This window comes from Anabrus simplex, chromosome 11 (genome assembly GCF_040414725.1).
Source record: "Anabrus simplex isolate iqAnaSimp1 chromosome 11, ASM4041472v1, whole genome shotgun sequence".
In the NCBI taxonomy this organism is placed as follows: Eukaryota; Metazoa; Arthropoda; class Insecta; order Orthoptera; family Tettigoniidae; genus Anabrus; species Anabrus simplex.
Window position 1 is genome coordinate 46,897,194 of NC_090275.1, and position 21,238 is coordinate 46,918,431.

Genomic DNA, 21,238 nt, shown 5'->3' on the forward strand with positions numbered 1-21,238 from the left:
TGCCAGGAACTCCTCCTCAGTCTCTACAGGTGCATCATAGATAACATTGTTCACATGACTGTACAAGAAGAAATCAAGTGGGGGTGATATCAGGCGAAAGAGCTGGCCACGCAACAAACCACCTCATCTTATCGACTTGTCTAGAAACGTCTGATGAAGGTGGCCATGAGCAGTATGTTAAAAGTGGGCTGAGAGCCTGTCATTTTGAACACAAATGCATTGACAAACCTGCTACCGATGGAAAACGGTTTTGTCGTAAAATGTGCAACTGAGCCGTTTCCGAACCGGGGTTCCCCATCTCGAATGGATACACGTGCCGTTCCCCAGCATCCCCCAAAGTCTGTATCATCATCACGCAAAACATCCTGTATTCAATACAATAATGGGAACATGCAGACATTGTCCCTCTCTTAAACAGAGAAGCAGACGAAGCAAGGTGAACTACCAAGGAATCAGCTTGCGGACAAGGTCATGGACTACTTTTCGAGATCTTGTCTGCTGCCAAATGCGCCAGGAATCTTAGCAGGTCCTAGGAGAGTGAAAAACAACCGTCGTAGTGTTGGTCAATTTCAAAAACGCTCCCGACAGGGTTCACAGAAACTCGATGTGGAAGGGTATGCTTCCAATTGGCATAACGAACAAGGTCGCAAATATCATGCGTGTCTACTATGATGGTACTGTTCTCAGAGTCAAAACAGGCAGAAGCACCACAGATCTGTATTCATAGTCCCTGGCTCCTCGACATTTTTATAGGTTGGATTATGATAAAGAGTACGGAAGACTGAACGGGGGCAACATGTGGCGCTAACGGGCTATCGTTCAAAGATGAGAATTAAGCCGACGATATAGCTGTAAAAGAGGAATCACAGGTTTTAGCTCAGACACTGCTGGAGGATATTAGCGCGACTATCGGCAGGCCTGAAGATAGTTTTCCGTGGTTTCCCATTTTGAAAGCAGACATATGCCTTTGCTGTACCTAATTTAGGCCACGGTCGCTTCCTTTCCATACCTGGCCCTGGTGTCCTATCCTACTGTCGCCATAAGACCTGCCTGTGTCGGTGCGACGGAAAATAAATAGCAAACGAGCAGGATGTTAATGACAGAGCAAAGTGGGTCTGAAAATAAGAGCAAGACAGATTAATTGCATCTGTGCATATGGAAGTAAAGTATAAATGACTCTCAACGGTGGACCTGTTGAACAAATACTATTAATAACATGTTTTCATTCCGTCCCTGAAGGGGGAGGCGGGCCCTTTAGACGCTGACGCCGTCTCTCAGGCCGGGAGATTTGTTGCGGTGAAGGAGATGCTCGGAGAAACGGCCGTGGTCTATACTGAGGAATGTCCCGGCATTCGCCTTAGTGCAGGAGAATGGAAAATCACGGAAAACCATTCTCAGGACAGCCGACGGTTGGGGCCAGCCGTGAGGTCCAGCCCTGTCCCGTCTCCCGAATGCAGAGGCGTAAAGCCACGGTAGAGGCGTGGCCACCCCTCCTCTTCTCGGTTGGCCGGTCAGAGTGCAGAGCTGTTGGACCACGGACCAGGCGTGGCCACTTATGATTGGACACCCACCCTGCATCTACCGACATTGAACAAACAGATGGTTTCAAATATCTGGGCTCCCTGATCTCAGCATCAAAGGTGGCAATCTCAAGTGGTATTATCACTATCTGGTGGAACTCACCGTTTAGAAAGACATGATCTAATCAAGCGGTCATTAAAGATAAAACTAGGGATTCGCGACTCTCTTGATTTTGACACATCTGCAGAAAAGAGGAAACCTAACTTTGAAAGCAAATATTGGTTCGATGTAATATTATTCCCTTTCCTCAGTCTTCTGGCACACGTGTATGTTTCTGTTTACACTTTAACAATCCGTACACCCATTGTAGTCCAACAGGTCCAGCAGCCTTTATCATTTCCTGGTTGGAAGGTTGTGCGCAGTGGATCAGCCAAGTATTGAGGTCAACGATAGAACTGCTGAAGGAAGCGGCTGAAAAGACTTGAACTGGAAGAAACCTATGAAGAACGCCCTCGTCATAGTTGCCACAGAGACAGTGAGAGTTTCCTACCAGTAAATCCACGATTTCCTACTGGCTCTAAAGCGTTTGACTGACTGACTGACTGACTGACTGACTGAATACAGTAAGGAATAACATTATTATACAGCAGCTAGAAACAAAAAAGGGGCATACGACGGGAAAATATAATATTAAATGTTACCCCGATGTTGCAGTGTTTACAGCCGAAAATGAAGGTGACTAATAACGATTATTACGAGCGCTGCAAATAAAGAAGTGGCAACGTGGTCCACTCACTTGCAGGAGATCGGGCATGCGCAAATAGGGAGCGCTCAGACGGCGCTGTTGTCCTGTGACGAGAATGCATAACCGTATACGACGGTTGCATGATGGGTCAAGGCGTTTGGTGCGGATCGGAATAAGACTGCAGATTTACACCGCACAGGTCGGCCGTCCATTCCTCAAGATCAGATTGGCATCGTGAGTGGTCTCGTTTCCGTAGACCATCGACGGACTGTCCGGGAATTATCTGTAGAGGTTGGTCTCAGTCATCAAACGGTGTGACACATATTGATGAAATGTCTTAACATGAGGAAAATTGCGTCGGGTTGGGCTCCAGATCAACTCACAAACGTACAGAAATGGCACCGGTATGCACTGGCTTGCATCCAACTGGACAGATACCGCAACGAAGGAGACGTATTTATGCAACGTGCGAGTATTGTCGCCATTTATGAGACGTGGGCACGGAGCCTACGAGTCTGAATTAAAGCGTCAATCGAATGAATGGCGCCACCAGATTCGCCACGTCCACAGAAATTTCGACAGGAACCCAGTCCGGTGAAGGTTATGCTGATTGTGAGATACGCATGCTGTGCCTGAGAATAAAATCATCTACACTGACTACTATTGCTGATTTCTGTAACGACATACTGTATGTGTCCCGTGCGAGACGACAGACCTTTCGTGTTGCATGGCAACGCACGTTGTCATGACGCAAACAATGTCAAGCTCCTATTGCAACGGTGACATAGGGACGTCCTGGAATCCCTCTGTACTCACCAGATATGAGTCCTTTTGACTTCGACCTGTTTCCGAAGTTGAAGAAACCCCTCCGAGGCCGTCGATATCCTGACGTGGCGTCTGTGCTTCGCGTAGTAGGACGCTCAGTCATTGTTAACAACAGACAACGCCTTGCGAGCGGTCCCCTACGGCTTCACGACATTTGGTGAAAGGTAATAGACTTTGCCTGTGACTACACTGAAAGAATGTAATACAATTGTACTTGTTAGTTCATTAAATATTTGTTTTCTATCAATATTGCCATTTACTTTATTTAAAACCCTCGTATATAAAGGTAGGTATGTCGAAGCAGGTTCATAGTCTGATTGCTCGGAAACAAACGAATGAAACTCACTTCAACTAATGTACCCGGGAAGAACGCGTAGTGGCCATCATCGTTAAGTCTTTATAGTGTGACACTGTGGTTCGAGTTCTACTAATGGAAAACAAATCTCACCATCAGTGTGTTAGCCAGGAGAGTAGGAAAGGTAGTGGTAAACAATTTCTAATCGCTACGTTGTGTGCCAAAAGCCTGGATTCATCCTAAACCTTTCCGCAGTGTCCATACCGAATGAGGACATAATTATGTTCTGTTGATGTGATGGAGACGGTAAGCCTTGAGCAGAACTCTCAATGTTAACGGACAGCAGTAGGCTATTTGCAGACACCGACCGTCCCCATCATCATCATCATCATCATCATCATCATTTAGGGTGCAGTCCCTTTCCAAATATCTAGCTATTTTCATACAGACAGGTCAATATACGTATCTGGAGACTTGAAGCGAAATAAACACAATTTGTTGCATCTTTTGCAACTATTTTGTGAGATTACTACATGTTCCCACCTTTTGCAACTTTTTCTGAGATTACTATATGTTCCCACCTTTTGCAACTTTTTTGTGAGATTACTACATGTTCCCACCTTTTGCAACTTTTTCTGAGATTACTATATGCTCTCACCTTTTGCAACTTTTTTGTGAGATTACTACATGTTCCCACCTTTTGCAACTTTTTCTGAGATTACTATATGCTCCCACCTTTTGCAACTTTTTTGTGAAATTACTACATGTTCCCACCTTTTGAAACTTATTGTGAGATTACTACATGTTCCCACCTTTTGCAACTTTTTCTGAGATTACTATATGCTCTCACCTTTTGCAACTTTTTTGTGAGATTACTACATGTTCCCACCTTTTGAAACTTATTGTGAGATTACTACATGTTCCCACCTTTTGCAACTTTTTCTGAGATTACTATATGCTCTCACCTTTTGCAACTTTTTTCTGAGATTACTACATGTTCCCACCTTTTGAAACTTATTGTGAGATTACTACATGTTCCCACCTTTTGCAACTTTTTCTGAGATTACTATATGCTCTCACCTTTTGCAACTTTTTTGTGAGATTACTACATGTTCCCACCTTTTGCAACTTTTTCTGAGATTACTACATGTTCCCACCTTTTGCAACTTTTTTGTGAGATTACTACATGTTCCCACCTTTTGCAACTTTTTCTGAGATTACTATATGCTCTCACCTTTTGCAACTTTTTTGTGAGATTACTACATGTTCCCACCTTTTGCAACTTTTTCTGAGATTACTATATGCTCCCACCTTTTGCAACCTTTTTGTGAAATTACTACATGTTCCCACCTTTTGCAACTTTTTCTGAGATTACTACATGCTCCCACCTTTTGCAACTTTTTGTGAGATTACTACATGTTCCAGAGCTCTCAGTGGGGTCTTTTCAGTTAGGGATAGAGGACTGATGGTCTGACTATTGCTCTTTGTGTTTTATAAATATGCTATAGGATGCCAAATGTTGTATACTTCATATACCAAAAATAAGAAAAGATTACAATAAACAATACGCTCTCCCGGATCTGTGGTTTCCGAGACGGCTATTGTCATATATTCGGACACAATATGCTGAACCGACTACATGGCAGCACCACAGTTGCTCTGAAGAGATAGAATTTTGCTCCACGTGCAAAGGGATTCAGCACATATTCCATGATTAGTCCGATCCTGTTAAGAGCAGTCCCAGTTTTCTTCGGTAGCTCATTTGTTCAGTGAAGCTGGGCGATTTCGAGCTTGGTCCTTCCAAACACTCATTGAACAGAGTGGTCAAGCAGGTAGCTCTGAACAAGTCTAGACTGAGCGGGTTCCTTTGCTCGTGAATGAGCTTCAGTGAGCCTACACGTTATTTTGCACAGCTCTACTATGAACTGTATACTGGGCGAGACAATGAATTTGGTGTCGCAACAGTTTTCCCCTACTGCACAAAATTTATTAAAAAATCCGTATTACAAATTCGTTCTTGAGACTGTGAGGTAGCAAGGTGAAGAGTGTCTGACTTCCTTATCTCTACACGCTGGTGTGATAGTTATCTGCCTCCCAGATGTCCCTGTCAATGACAAGGACACTCCTTCCCCATAAGAGAGTGGCTGCACCTCATTATCCAGTCTGTCACTAGGAGCTTCCCTTCGCTTCCATCCCCACCATGCACTGTCTCGGGAAAAAATGCCCTACATGTGGTCAATGAACTTCAGCCAGGTCTACTAGCTAGCTTTGTTCTTTATTTTACAACAACATTGGCCATTGTTAAACTGGAAAACAGTTTTACAGGAGCATGTCTATATATTAAAAAAGTTTACTAAAATATACTACCGCTCATTAATTTCAATACACCCAATATTTGGCATCTCATTCTCTGTAGATACGGTCTAATACCGTGGGTACGGTTGAGGAAGCAAAGGAATAGTACAACAGTTGTACACATGACATGAATTTTGTTTGTGGTCATCGAGATACAATAGTACCCAACAACCAATGTTGTGTACATAAACGATGTGTACCTATCGGATATGTTTGTTTACCTATTTGCCGACGGACGCCGCATTTGGTGCATCTATGTTGTTCCCTGTAGTGATTTGATATCTGCAGCGAACGGCAAACATTGCTACGATACACAACATGTGGTTTCTGTGTGTCAGTTCCTTCGTGACAGTTGAAGTGTGCACATCGCTAGTATGGCTTCACGAGTGGAGATATCCATAGAAAAACGTGCTGCAATTGTAGCACTTAGCCAAGCAGGTTTATCCACTCGCCAAATTGCGAAAGTGTAGTGCGTCTATAGGAGAGTGCAATAAACCCTTTACCGCCAGAAGACAACAGGTAGCAGTAAGGACATACCACGACCAGGACGACCTCGCAAAACAAGTAAAAGTGATGATAAATATATCAGAATTACCAGTAAGAGAAATAGATTCCAAACAGCGCCCCAAATTCGTGCAGAATTGGTAGAAATGAATACGACAAAAATATATGTTGTAACAATAAAAAGGAGACTGATTGAAGCCGGCTTGAAAGGATGTGTCATAGCAAGAAAACCCCTTCTAAGGCCCATAAATAAACAGAGACTTGAATGGGCTAGAAAACATCGTAATTGGACATCGGAAAAGTGGACGAATGTGTTATTCACCGATTAATCGAAGTTCAAGATTTTTGGAACCAGAAGGAGAATATTTGTTCGCCGATTTGTAGGGGAAAGGGTATCCCAGCAGTGTATTCTACCTACAGTTAAACACGGCGGAGGTTCTATTATGGTTTGGGGATGTTTTGCCGGAGATAGAGTTGGCGACATTGTGAAAATAGAAGGATGTATGGATCAGAAGCAGTAGCACCGCATACTTCAGTATCATGCAGTACCAAGTGGATTGCGCTTAATAGGGAAAGGGTTCACCTTACAACAGGATAATGACCCAAAACATCGGTCAGCATACAGTACGAACTACATTGCATCAAAGGAAAAACAGGAAGTACTGAAATATAAGGTATGGCCGTCCCAAATGCCCGATTGCAATCCCACTGAAATGGTCTGGGTTGAAGTGGACAGACGTATCAGGGGAGCTTATATATCCAGCAAGGAACATCTCTGGAATATTGTTAAGGATGTGTGGAATCATACAGATTCAAGATACCTACAAAAACTGATTGACCGCATGCCTCGAGTTTGTGAGGCAGTCATTAAATCCAAAGGAGGAGACTTCGATGAAAGTAAAATATAATATTTGTGATTGTATTATATATGTTAATAAGTTAATATAATTATCTTTTGTGAGAAATAACGTTTGATTTGTGCTTTAAATCTAAAATACCAGGGTATATTGAAATTAATGAGCGGTAGTGTAGCTTTGGAAAATCCATTTTTGTTTTCTCTCCAGAATTACCTGCCGGTGAATCATGAGACATAGCTAGGTCTCTAAGTTTAGCGAACTTTGAGAAATCATAAAATCAAATCATTTAATGATCACTCCAATAATTGCAGGCGAAGGCTTGCCCTAACCCGCAATACATTCTGTACTAAGCAGGTTGCTAAGCAACTAACACTTTGATTGTGATTTTTCATCTTTAGTAATGTCATTGCAGGCAGCCATGTTTGATTACAACGCGTCAATCCAGAGAGTATGCACTTCCTCTGATCACGGAAGAATACTATTTTCTACTAGAAACTCTTTTGATTCTCTAACCTTTCCTAGCTTCCGAATAAATTCAACAGATGGCAGAACGTTCCTAATAACTTAGATGCTGCTAAGAGGAAAAAGTCTACGTACAAACAGACCCAAGGAACACTTATCGAAGGAGAACCTACCTACACTAGAAAGAGTGAAGGCCATATATCTTAATAAAGTTCTCTGGCTGGCCAAAAAAAAAAAATGCTCCTTCGAGTCTAAGATAAGAGCTCACAAGACAATCGTTCTATATAGAAAAAACTGCGATTAAAAATACCATTGCCTTTTACGACACAATACCAAGTTTTACATTCAGAACTGCAGGATTAGAAAGCGAATATATGGATAGAGTTTTACCAATCAGAAGGCATGATGACGTCAGAATGGATGAATTCTGACTACGAACTGTGGCATACCATAACGTGCTTCCTATTAAATGTTCATAAAACCATTGAAAATTGCAGACAAAGCAATATGACTACGACAGGCGTATCAAGACGAGTTATCTCACCTATTTATAACGAATGCTGCGAAGGAGCACGAGTCCTCTAGTAAACTTTAAATTCAAAATACATGCAGGAGATTACACACAAAACTGAATTTAAAATACTCACAACAGTGTCAGCTACTTTTGAAAGTTTGCGAACAGACTTGGCAGATTTCCGAGCTCAAAAGTCGCTTCGTATTCCCTTTATGCTGAAGAAGAATCGACACTTCAAGAGATTGTTTTGTTTCGGCGAGCTAAAAAATGCCTAACTCTGGGTATATTATTGTATCTCGATCTACAACCCGGAATAGAGCAGAGCGGCATAAGTATTATTTAACAAGAACTTATAACTCTCCCACCGTATCATATGTCCGACTCGTTGGCTGAATGGTCAGCGTACTGGCCTTCAGTTCAGAGGGTCCCGGGTTCGATTTCCGGCCGGGTCGGGGATTTTAACCTTCATTGGTTAATTCCAATGGCTCGGGGGCTCGGTATTTGTGCTGTCTCCAACATCCCTGCAACTTACACACCACACATAACACTATCCTCCACCACAATAACACGCAGTTACCTACACATGGCAGATGCCACCTAGCCTCGTCGGAGGGTCTGCCTTACAAGGAGAAATAGCCACAAGAAATTATTATTACCGTTGCATATCACGCACAAGGAACAGTACTGACACTGTATTAGCCTTTTGACACGGATAGAAACTCGGTTGAATGTACTTCACGCCCGCATTTCGTGAACTAACTTATCTACAGGGGGATACTAACACCTGTTTGACTATCGCCAGAATCACTCGCAGCGCTAAATGGCAGCTGATCCACTAACCACCACGGATAAGTGAGGGAATTATAACACTATTAACTTCTACTCGTTATGCTATGAAGACAACACACACAACTCATTTGTGTAACATTGGGCGGTTAGAGTAAAGGAGTAGACCATCACCAATTCAGGTTTCAAAAATTGTTTAACCTAAAGGGTGAATTCTACCATGCACAAAAAATAAACTTAGGTCAGAAAATCATACATTTCTCCATTTTTACGGAATAAAACATGCATCATATTTTCGAAGTTGGCTTAGGGAATGGCATGCTAGCCATGTTTATGGTGTCATATGGTTAACATACCACATGAAAAAAGGCAACCATGTTGTTACAAAACAGCAATATATATAAGTTAGTACTGAATATAAACCAAGGTAAAGGCGTTTTAAAGCAAGTAAATCTCCTAAAAATACAGAGCTGTGACCATTATTAGACTCAACACTTTTTTTTCATATTTGTACCGTCGTATGACTTGCCTGCCCATAAAAACGGTTTTATGCTAGAGTGGAGCTTCCGTGCGTTTTACTTCTTGTTTGTTTAAAGTAAATCATAGAAGGCAAGTTACGTTTTCTTTCAGTTACATCAGTCACGATATTATACTCAATAGACTCCTCTATCAATATGATTAACTTCCAATGTTGAGGATTTTTAATTTCTCTTTTGAGTGTAATTAGATAAAATGGAATTACATGAAGTGGTTCTGTGATACATTGCCTTACTTGAGCGGTAGTAATTCACTGTGTTTTGTACTATTTGCAATCGAATCTCTTGGAAACTAATGTTTAGCAACAGACCAAACAGAAATGTGCAATCTCAATATAACATTTATAAAATACGAATAATGCAATATTTCAAAAAGGTTAGTAAGTCGGATGAATACGAGATTGAAAAAAATGTGATTTCCATGGAACAAATTAGAAATACAAATGAGGGCAAAAAGTAAAACTAACACAGTTTAAGTTTTTGTCTTCTAGTTTGAGTCTAATAATTTTCACACCTCTGTAATATCGTGACACCGGAAAATCGTGCAGAACTAGGTTGCCGTATTGATGATCGGACGCATATTCAGAATAGTCCAATGTTTAACACCTGAAAACTTGGAATATTACTATTTAACGATTTTCGCATGTAACACTGTCAGAAACGACTCGAAATTAACGCACAGTACTTCTAAATTACTTGGTAATACAAATTAAATTGTAATATAATACTCAGAATCCACTGGAAGTTTGATTGTTGCAATTTCTTGTCGAAAATATAACTGCCCAATTTTCACCCCCAGTGGAAAATTACACTAGTAACACTCTTTCTTTGTATTTCATATGCACTATAAATTATTTGCACGACACGAAGTTACGTATTTACAAGACAATTCCACAACTTTTCAATTCTAACCATGTATTCGAAATGTCAAAGCTTCAAAATTTGAATAAAGTATCTTCTTCTTCTTCTTCTTCTTCTTCTTCTTCTTCGTCTTCTTCCTCTTCTTGTAGTGCCTGCTCCGTTACTGAAGGCTGGCTGCAATCACAGCGAAGTCTGTACGATGTTCGTCTGTCCTCATCAGTCTACTAGAATCTAGTCCTGTAATGTTTCCTTCGACTGCGACCTCTACGACCATCAATTTTAACCTGCATGATCCATTTAAATAGGTTGTACTTTTCATTCCACCGGGCGAGTTGGCCGTGCGGTTAGGGCCGCACAGCTGTGAGCCTGCATCCGGGAGGTAGTGGGTTCGAATCCCACTGTCAGCAGCCCTGAAGATGGTTTTCGGTGGTTTCCCATTTTCACATCAGGCAAATGCTGGGGCTGTACCATAATTAAGACCACGGCCGCTTCCTTCCCATTCCAGTGCTGTTCCTATCCCATCGTCGCCATAAGACCTCTTTGTGCCGGTGCGACTTAAAGCCAAAAAGAAAAAGTTGTATTTCCTCATAATATGCCCAAAGTAGGCTGACTTACTTTTGTACACATCGCATTTGTTCCCTCCTCATGCGTCTGAGTACGGCAGCATTGAAGAAGTGGTCAGTCCACGAGATCCGTAACATGGTTAGGAACACCCACATCTCTAAGGCATGTATTCTCTTATCAGAGTTCATGTACAGAAGCAGTGTATATACAGTAGCATCTCACGTACTTACAGAGGATGGTTGCCTAGTTGTACTTCCTCTTAAAACAATAATCACCACCACCACCACCACCACCTCTCACGTACTTGTCATGCATCTCCAAGCTGAGGCTTCTGTCACTCAGTAGATTCCTCATTTTCAGAAAGAAAATAACAACGGACATGCATAAACCAGTATCGACAGTAAGTGTCAACAGTATTCAATAACCCACCATCTGCTTTCATTGTATTTCAATCATATTTAACAGAATGCATGTTCCCGACGCTGTTTATGACGGAAATTAATATTAATTGCAAACTGCTGAGTTTTAAAAAATTGTAAAATGTTTAATTTTGTTCCTAGTATACTGTACTGCTAAATGATAAAATTCACCACGTATGCGCAATAGCGATAATTCGGACTTAGCCTTTGCATATTAATTCCCTATCTCTCTCTCTACCCTTCAAATTCACCTCCTCTGTACCACTAAATTTAACAATTCCTTTGTTTGCACTGCATTCCGTCACGTGTCTTTAACGTCTCTAATATTCACCGTTTCGCAAATACTTTACTCAACTAAAGCAGTCCTTAACATCTATCTTCCTGGAGAAGTACGCAAGGGGCTGTGTCTAACAATCAGAAATATGTATATTTCTTAGAGAATTGTTTTGCACTCTGCTTTTACTTCAGATTCTTGTACTCTAAAATAATAAAAAGGCTTAATGTTTTATTTTCTTACTTATAATCTATTTTACTGCATTTTCCCGGCCTGGTCAGGGATTTTTACCTGGACCTGAGGGCTGGTTCGAGGTCCACTCAGCCTACGTGAATAGAATTGAGGAGCTATCTGACGGTGAGATGGCGCCCGATCTAGAAAGCCAAGAATAACGGCCGAGAGGATTCGTCGTGCTGACCACATGACGCCTCGTAATCTGCAGGCCTTCGCGCTGAGCAGCGGTCACTTGGTACGCCAAGGCCCTTCAAGGGCTGTAGTGCCATGGGGTTTGGTTTTTATTATAAACATTTAGTTAGTGTGTTCATAATCCTGTATATTATTATGTGAAGATGCTACATAAAGGGGCTTTTCAGTCTCAGTGGCATGTACACTATCAATAAATTCAATTCAATTCAATTCAACTCAATTCTCTCTCTATTACACCCTGGCCTATGACGTTAGGCATGACGTAATCAAAACTCAGTCGGCGAGTAAACATTGTCATCATGTGCTCACTTAATCAAATATCGTGCACTGTTCAAAGTTGTATATGTCAGGTAACTTTACAATAATACAGCATTTCCACACCTTATCTTGTTCCTCGCAATTTAATCCATATTTCTAATAGCATTTAAGAGCGCCCACAAGCGAACTGGCGATGACCCGCTTCTTTACCGTAACCGCACTGGACACAGGCTCGGTTATCAACAGTGTAGAAACAAGAGTCACAAGTACATTTAGAAGAAAAGTGTGTGTCAAAGTCAAGTATCAAATCAGAAGTGCAATTGTCTCACAGAGGGATAACACAACTTTGAATCAGTCATGCACACGTCGCGGAGAACTACAATTAACCGGCAAGGTTGAACCATTGCAGTGTGATTTCCTAATTAGATCGCCGGCTATTTATTCATGTCATTTATTATCATTTATTTATTTATTTAGGGACATAAGTTGTTGGAAAATTATGGTATTACGTACAACGCAAATGCAGTTCATGTCATATTATAAAATAGTCTTGTATTTCTCCACAGGACTTGCAAGAATTTCTAGACAATGCTACAGAAGGAGTTATTTTCTTCAGTCTGGGTTCCAACCTTCAGAGACAAAAGCTGAAAGAAGATAAGAGACAAGCCTTGTTAGGTGCCTTTGCGGAGCACCCTGAGAAAGTACTATGGAAATGGGAGGTAGATACTCTACCTGGGCAACCAAAGAATGTCAAACTGGGAAAATGATTGCCACAGACAGATATCCTTGGTAAGTAGCTTCTCTTAGCCAGTCATGTTCCAGTGCTTAAGAAGATAACAACGTGAAGGCCATTAACATTCAAACCTTGAACTCCTGTTCAACAGATTGATGCATTAATCAAATTGTTCGGCTCCATAGCTAAATGGTTAGCATGCTGGCCTTTGGTACAGAGGGTCTCGGGTTCGATTCCCGGCCGGGTCGGGGATTTTAATGTTTAATTCCGATGGCTCGGGGGCTGGGTTTGTGTGCCATCTTCATCATTAGAATTCATCATAGGTAGGGCCCCATCCTCTTAGACACGCAGGTCGCCTATACGGCGTCAGCTTGAAAGACCTACACCAGGCCACACGCTATTAATTAATTATTATCAAACTCATTTGGATACCTAGTGGACACGAGCGATATAAAACAAACCGTACTGAATTTACAAACATGTTCTGAACATCGAGATACGTCATTCTAACATGCAAGGGATCACTGAACCGGGCGAGTTGGCCGTACGGTTAGGGGCGCGCGGCTGTGAGCTTGCATAGGGGAGGTAGTCGGTTTGAATCCCACTGTCGGCAGCCCTGAAGATGGTTCTCCGTGGTTTTCCATTTTCACACCAGGCAAATCCTGGGGCTGTACCTTAATTCAGGCCACGGCCGCTTCCTTTCAACTCCTAAGCCTTTCCTATCCCATCGTCGCCATAAGACCTATCTGTGTCACTGCGACGTAAAGCCATTAGCAAAAAATTGTGTGTACGATTTTCACCTCCATTTCTTGTTCTGCAATATCCTCCTTAACCTGGTCCATCCATCTATTTATCGGTCTCCCACTTGGCCTCTTTCCCTCACACCTCTCCTCCAGACTTATTCTTGGAATTCTGTCTGCTTTCATTCTTTAGGCATGCGCAAACCAGAGGAAAGTGGAAGAGATCTGAAGAGCCTTGTTTTTACGTCCTACTAACTACTTTTACGATTTTCGGAGACGCTGAAGTGCCGTAATTGTGTCCCGCAATAGTTCTTTTACGTGCCAGTAAATCTCCGACACGGGGCTGATGTATCTGAGCATCTTCAAATACCACCGGACTGAGCTAGGATCGAACCTGCCAAGTTGGACTCACAAGGCCGGCGCTCTACAGTACGAGCTAATTAGCCCGGCTGTGAAGAGCCACAAAGGGCGTGAAAATGTAAGACTCCTTAACCCTTTATAGGATAGTGGTTAATTAATTAACCACCTTGAATAAGGTTGAACATATATTGTATTTAGCTACAAAACTCAACCTTCTCATCATCAGTGTTCAGCTAGAACGCTTTATGGTCCCAACATTAACCACAACCTTAGTTTTTAGTAGGGCCACCAGAGAAAAGCGCCCGCGTTTTTTTGTGGTCAAAATTTTAACCACAGTGCATTTCCGATAGCTAATAGCAGCACACGAAGTTTATTCAGCTGGTAAGTTAATATGTCTGTTATTTATTTTCATAATACTATGTTATATCAGTGAGTTATTAGTAAAAGTAATAGTTTTTGCTATGACTGTAATTGATTGCGAAAGTTGTAGCCAAATATGTGATTATACTTTAGGATTTGTAACCAGCTGTCCAATCTAACCTCACATTTTCATTTTGCAGGTCTTGCTTTTCTTGCTAAATTATTGGTTATTCTCCAGTTTCCTGCAGTTTTACTGTGATATTAGGTGAGTACAACGTGTGTTTTGTAGACTAAAGTTGAAATATTGATAAGAATGTATTGTGCTTAGATGATATGGAGATAATAATATGAAAGCAGTAACTTGAAAACTCTCGTAAACGTATTACAGCTTGTTTAGATGCTCTTTGAAACAGTATACAAAGTCCATAGTGCAAAATGAAGTCTTGGATGAAGAGAGACTTAATGGTGGTGCATGATTATTGTATCTTTTATTTTAATAAATCAGTTTTTCTTATATTTTTCTTATATTTACTGTCGCAGAAGCATGCCACGTCTACGAACATCTGAAATTGAGGAACTGTGGGATACACTAGGAAAAGATTCAGAAGCCGGTGGTGATTCGGATGCTGAGGATGCCTTAGCCATACCAGTAGCAGTTACTAGTACGAGCAGTGGCGAAGCATTGACAGGTACCATCAGTGCACAGTTGATGGAAGAGGATTCGGATGGGATCATGTATGATCCAGCTGACCCGGACCAAGCAGATAACAGCCAGCAATCTTTAGTTTCAACATCCGATTCATATTCTGATACTGAACCAGATTCAGACTCCTCGAGTCTAACTCGGCAGCCTCCACAGTATAATTTTACTAATAGAGCAAAAGAGCCCAATAGTTTTCAAAGCTTTGTATTCTCTCGCCCATTTGGACCCAATGTACTGTGAATTTAGCTTCTCCACTTGAGATATTTTTGATTTTCTTCTCTGAATGTACACTGACTGACAGAGCAAATGCAACACCAAGAAGGAGTGGTTCCAAAGGGATGAAAGTTGGGGAAAAAACAGAGACGGCACGGACGAATAATTGATGTTTATTTCAAACCGATATGCAGGTTACACAATGCGCACGGCATCGACTCAGTAGGATGTAGGACCACCGCGAGCGGCGATGCACGCAGAAACACGTCGAGGTACAGAGTCAATAAGAGTGCGGATGGTGTCCTGAGGGATGGTTCTCCATTCTCTGTCAACCATTTGCCACAGTTGGTCGTCCGTACGAGGCTGGGGCAGAGTTTGCAAACGGCGTCCAATGAGATCCCACACGTGTTCGATTGGTGAGAGATCCGGAGAGTACGCCGGCCACGGAAGCATCTATACACCTCGTAGAGCATGTTGGGAGATGCGAGCAGTGTGTTGGCGGGCATTTTCCTGCTGAAACAGAGCATTGGGCAGCCCATGAAGGTACGGGAGTGCCACCGGCCGCAGCACATGCTGCACGTAGCGGTGGGCATTTAACGTGCCTTGAATACGCACTAGAGGTGACGTGGAATCATACGCAATAGCGCCCCAAACCATGATGCCGCGTTGTCTAGCGGTAGGGCGCTCCACAGTTACTGCCGGATTTGACCTTTCTCCACGCCGACGCCACACTCGTCTGCGGTGACTATCACTGACAGAACAGAAGCGTGACTCATCGGAGAACACGACGTTCCGCCATTCCCTCATCCAAGTCGCTCTAGCCCGGCACCATGCCAGGCGCGCAGGTCTATGCTGTGGAGTCAATGGTAGTCTTCTGAGCGGACGCCGGGAGTGCAGGCCTCCTTCAACCAATCGACGGGAAATTGTTCTGGTCGATATTGGAACAGCCAGGGTGTCTTGCACATGCTGAAGAATGGCGGTTGACGTGGCGTGCGGGGCTGCCACCGCTTGGCGGCGGATGCGCCGATCCTCGCGTGCTGACGTCACTCGGGCTGCGCCTGGACCCCTCGCACGTGCCACATGTCCCTGCGCCAACCATCTTCGCCACAGGCGCTGCACCGTGGACACATCCCTATGGGTATCGGCTGCGATTTGACGAAGCGACCAACCTGCCCTTCTCAGCCCGATCACCATACCCCTCGTAAAGTCGTCTGTCTGCTGGAAATGCCTCCGTTGACGGCGGCCTGGTATTCTTAGCTATACACGTGTCCTGTGGCACACGACAACACGTTCTACAATGACTGTCGGCTGAGAAATCACGGTACGAAGTGGGCCATTCGCCAACGCCGTGTCCCATTTATCGTTCGCTACGTGCGCAGCACAGCGGCGCATTTCACATCATGAGCATACCTCAGTGACGTCAGTCTACCCTGCAATTGGCATAGAGTTCTGACCACTCCTTCTTGGTGTTGGATTTGCTCTGTCAGTCAGTGTATATTCAAAACATAGTCCAATAAACAAATTCAATCAATGAATATAATTTATGGATGTGGTTAATTTATTGACCACAAAATATGCATGTCCCTAATAGGATTGTGGTTAAAATTTTGCCAAACAATTTTAGTGGTGATTATCGTAAAAGGATTTAGCTGCTATTGATTAAAGGTTTGTTGATTCCAATATTTACTTTAGAAGGTAAGTATGTTACTTTTTAGCCATTATGAACAAAAAAAAGTTTTGCCCTATAAAGGGTTTTTATGCCTCGTAAAGGTAGGGTAACAAGATAATAAGGAGGAGACTAGCATAAGTAAGTGGAAGCTACGCTAGAATCGGCTAGGGCAGACGTCATCACGTACTTGCTCTAGGGAGCCGGTGTTACTTGCTCCGCTCAGGACGGCTGTCAGTCACGTGACAAGAGAGCAGCGGACAGGCGGGTTGCATACCGTGGCGGTACTGTACTTGTCGCTCGGAAATGTTTACCATATGAACAACACCAATGAAATATATACCGGTACATAAGTAAATCATCTCTGAGGAATTATCAAACATTATAATATAAACAAAGACTGAGTAGGATAATAAAGTAAACTCGTGTCCTCATCCCGAGGTGGTGCAGCTTTTTTCAGGCACACCCCCATTGGAGGTGAGCTGCATATACCATTTCAACCACATACCAGCCCTCCTGCCATTCTAAAATTTCTGGCAGTACCGGGAATCGAACCCAGGCCCCCGAGGACGGCAGCTAATAACATTAACCGTTATGCTACGGAGGCGGACAGTAGGATAATATGAAATGTACATACTGTACATCCTCAAATGTGTTATTTTTAAGTTTTTCTAGTAACGGTATGCTCTCCCGGCCTTCATATTTTTTTCATACTTGTTGAAATGGCGTAAGGAACAACGGCGCTGCAGATTAATTTTTTTAAATCTGATTTAATATTTTATTACATATTAAACATGTTGTGTGTTATTTTCTTGAAGTATCAAATACTCTTCTCCCTAAAGAAAATTTGAAACTTGTTGGCGTCGATGGCCTACGTTGTGCTGAACTCCCTTCCATAGTAAATGCAACATTAACCGACTAGGCTTGAACGTCGTGTGGTGTGAGGATAAAGGCGGGAACACACTACTGTCAGCTCACGTGAGTTCACGCGTATCGTGTCGCAGTCTAACCTGTCCAGAGAGATGTGCTATACCTTTGCGCCACTGGCCAGTGCGTAGTACGCCATGCACTTCCCCTACTTGCTCGCAAAGCTGCTCTCGTTCCTCAAGAGCGGGGAACAAACTGGCTCCGAAGGCATTTCGCTCTCGATTGATGATGCCTGGGCTAGGGGACCTGTGGACACCATGTTACGCCGTCAGTCTCCTCTTCATATACGCAGGAGATACCGTGGATGTATTATACCCTCCTACCCACAGAGGGACCTTACGTCGGTTCCGAACACAGAAACTAAGCATCAACAAAAAAAGTAGACTTACCTTAATTGTTTGCCAGACCGTTCCAAATATGAGGCTGAAGATATGAGATTTCTTCAAACAAGATGAAATCTGAAACAAGAACAGAGTTAATGAGCTCAGCCCTCTATCATTCAATTCTTCATGCTATACAGATTATATCATAACTATACCGACAAAAAAAAAAACAGATATGCTTTACGTGTTTTGTAAACAACGATGGTGCAGTCGAATTGGCGGAGAAAAGTATTATCGAGAAAATGAGGGCACTTTGGTAAAGGGAGGGAAAGTGGGGTGTATGATGGGGACAGGGATAATGCTCCGCGCGTATGCACAAGTTTCCTCGTTCAACTCGGACAGGATTGCCCTTCCGTGCTTCAGAGAAGGGAAGGGAGAGGAAGTGGGGTGTATGATGGGGACAGGGATAATGCTCCGCGCGTATGCACAAGTTTCCTCGTTCGACTCGGACAGGATTGCCTTTCCGTGCTTCAGAGAAGGGAAGGGAGGGAAAGTGGGGTGTATGATGGGCACAGAGATAATGCTCCGCGTGTAAGCACAAGTTTCCCCGTTCGACTCGCACAGAATTGTCCTTGTCTCTTACAGGCAATATCCACAGTTCGTTTATTAAACAGACGCAACCACACACACAGTACAAGAGCACACTGCAATTAAGACACACTTGTCAGTCAAGGGATGTACCAGATAATTATATGTCTCGTCTGTTGGTCGCAGTAACGTTCTTTATTATTTAACATGCTCGAAGATACAACGCTGCTGCCCCACGATTGTGTATTCCTTAACTCACAACATTGTAAATGGAATGAAATACTGTACAAAGGAAACAATACGCCCAGTGGTTTGAATACGGTGGATGTTCATTAAGTCCCCCTCCTACTTCGATGCACAGTTCACAACGGTGTAGTAATGACCTTTGGACGCTGATCAGGATGTGTGATTTGTCAAGTCATTACCTCTGTCTCCCACTTCCCCTCCCGTCCTATGACTCACTGTAGCAGACAGCGGCTGACCCTCTGGCATAGCATATGCGACAAGTTCATCTTTTATAGGGCCCGGATGTTTATGCAGTAATAGGTTAGAATGAAAACTTACTTAAGCGGGTAACAAGTACAGACTACCCTGCACAACAGTTATGCTATGAAGATTGTATACATATTAGGGGTACGGACCATCGCCATGTAATATATTCAATAACCTCTCACACCAACATCTCCCATACGTGGTTGTAGTCACCCTAACATAAAGAATTACTTGTACCCTTTGGAGAAGTTTAAGTAGGGAGGATCGTCATGAGTAGCTCTCGGATTGTTATGTTATATCAAAGTGCGAAATACGTAGCCTACATAAAACCCTTGTAAATATTAATGACACATGTAGTATTCACAAAATATGGAATTACGGACCCCGGATTCTTATGCAATAATAGGTTGGAATGCAAACTAATTTGGTTAATAGGAAGTGTCCTCGGGCCCACTCTTCCGTAAGCTAGTGAGAGTTACATAAATTCCAGGAATTTTGATGGTCCGACCCCTAATATTTATGCAAACCTCACAGCATAACTGTTGTGCAGGGTAGTCTATACGTGTTACCCTCTTCAGTAAGTTTGCATTCTAACCTATTACTGCATAAACATCCGGGCCCTATATCATCAATTTGAATCGCGCGCCCGGTAGTAACAAAGTAACTCATTTCCTCAAAAAGAAAAATTGTCTCCGACAATCCGCCAATCGGTATATTTATGATACACACTGTATACAGGTTGTAAAAATAAAGTAGGCCTAATTTCCAGGACACAATCCTCACATTTAAAGATAAAAATTTCATTGTTCCGTATTGAAATTATTGATGTTAAAAATTAAATAACTGGAAAGGAGGTTCAACCTATTCAATACTCAAAAGAAAGAAACGTAGCAATCACATTTCTATTTAAATGGGACCGGTTTCGACCTTAGTCTAGGTCATCATCAGCCATAAAAAAACATGTAAAATGTTTATGAATGTTGGAGGTCAGTTTCACGCTCTGTTAGGCACAAAGACACGACACCACATTCTGTCCTGCACAAAGTCACAACACTAACAATCAACATGCGAAGATCAAAAAGGCTTGAATTCGCAGACGAACAGATCTGTAGTAGAAAGCCGCCAGCTCCCGGTAACCAGCGCGGCACACTCAAGGTCACGCGCTGCGGCCAAACACCAAAGTAAAGTGGAGAACGTTTCGAAAATACTGTGTATTAGAACTTTCGCTTGCGATCTGATAGTCAATTTTTAGAAGAAATAAGAAAGCATCGTATTCCGCGCTACGAATTTGCGTGCTGTAATTGCGTCCTTGCGCATGTGCGAACCGAAATGTTAACGAAAACACGAAAAGTTAATGAAAAGTTTCATTCACAAAAGTTAAGGATATGCTCGGAAAGTTAACTAACACGCTATTCTGTTCATTAACAGTAAAAAATGTTCACGAACATTGTTGGTTAATTGTGTTTATTAACAAAGTTAACCAAAACATCTTGGTGTGGACGCACCTTAGATGTGCAGCCTAAACCTTAGAGATTTTTTTTAACCAAAACTGATTTGTGCGACTATCGTCTAAAGTTATAACCAGTTTCGATTATCTTTATTCCACTCGCTCGTTCAATTATCCACTGAAAATGTCTTCTTGGATTGTTTTTGAAAAAGAAAAGCCAATCTGTAGTTTCACGTCAGCTTTTCGTGTAATCCGAACCACAACAAGGAGACTTTTAAGATCTCACATGGAATGGCCGGAACGTCGGGTTTTAGAACCACAGTCGCCTCGATGAGAGTCCAGTGGTTATGTCACTCAGCTATCAAGCAGCCAGCTGTTGATCATTTTTTTTCTCGAAGTATAGGCTATACCGATAATGACAACATGACTCGTACATTTTCTCCACTTCATATCATGCTACCAAAATGACACAGCAATCAAGATA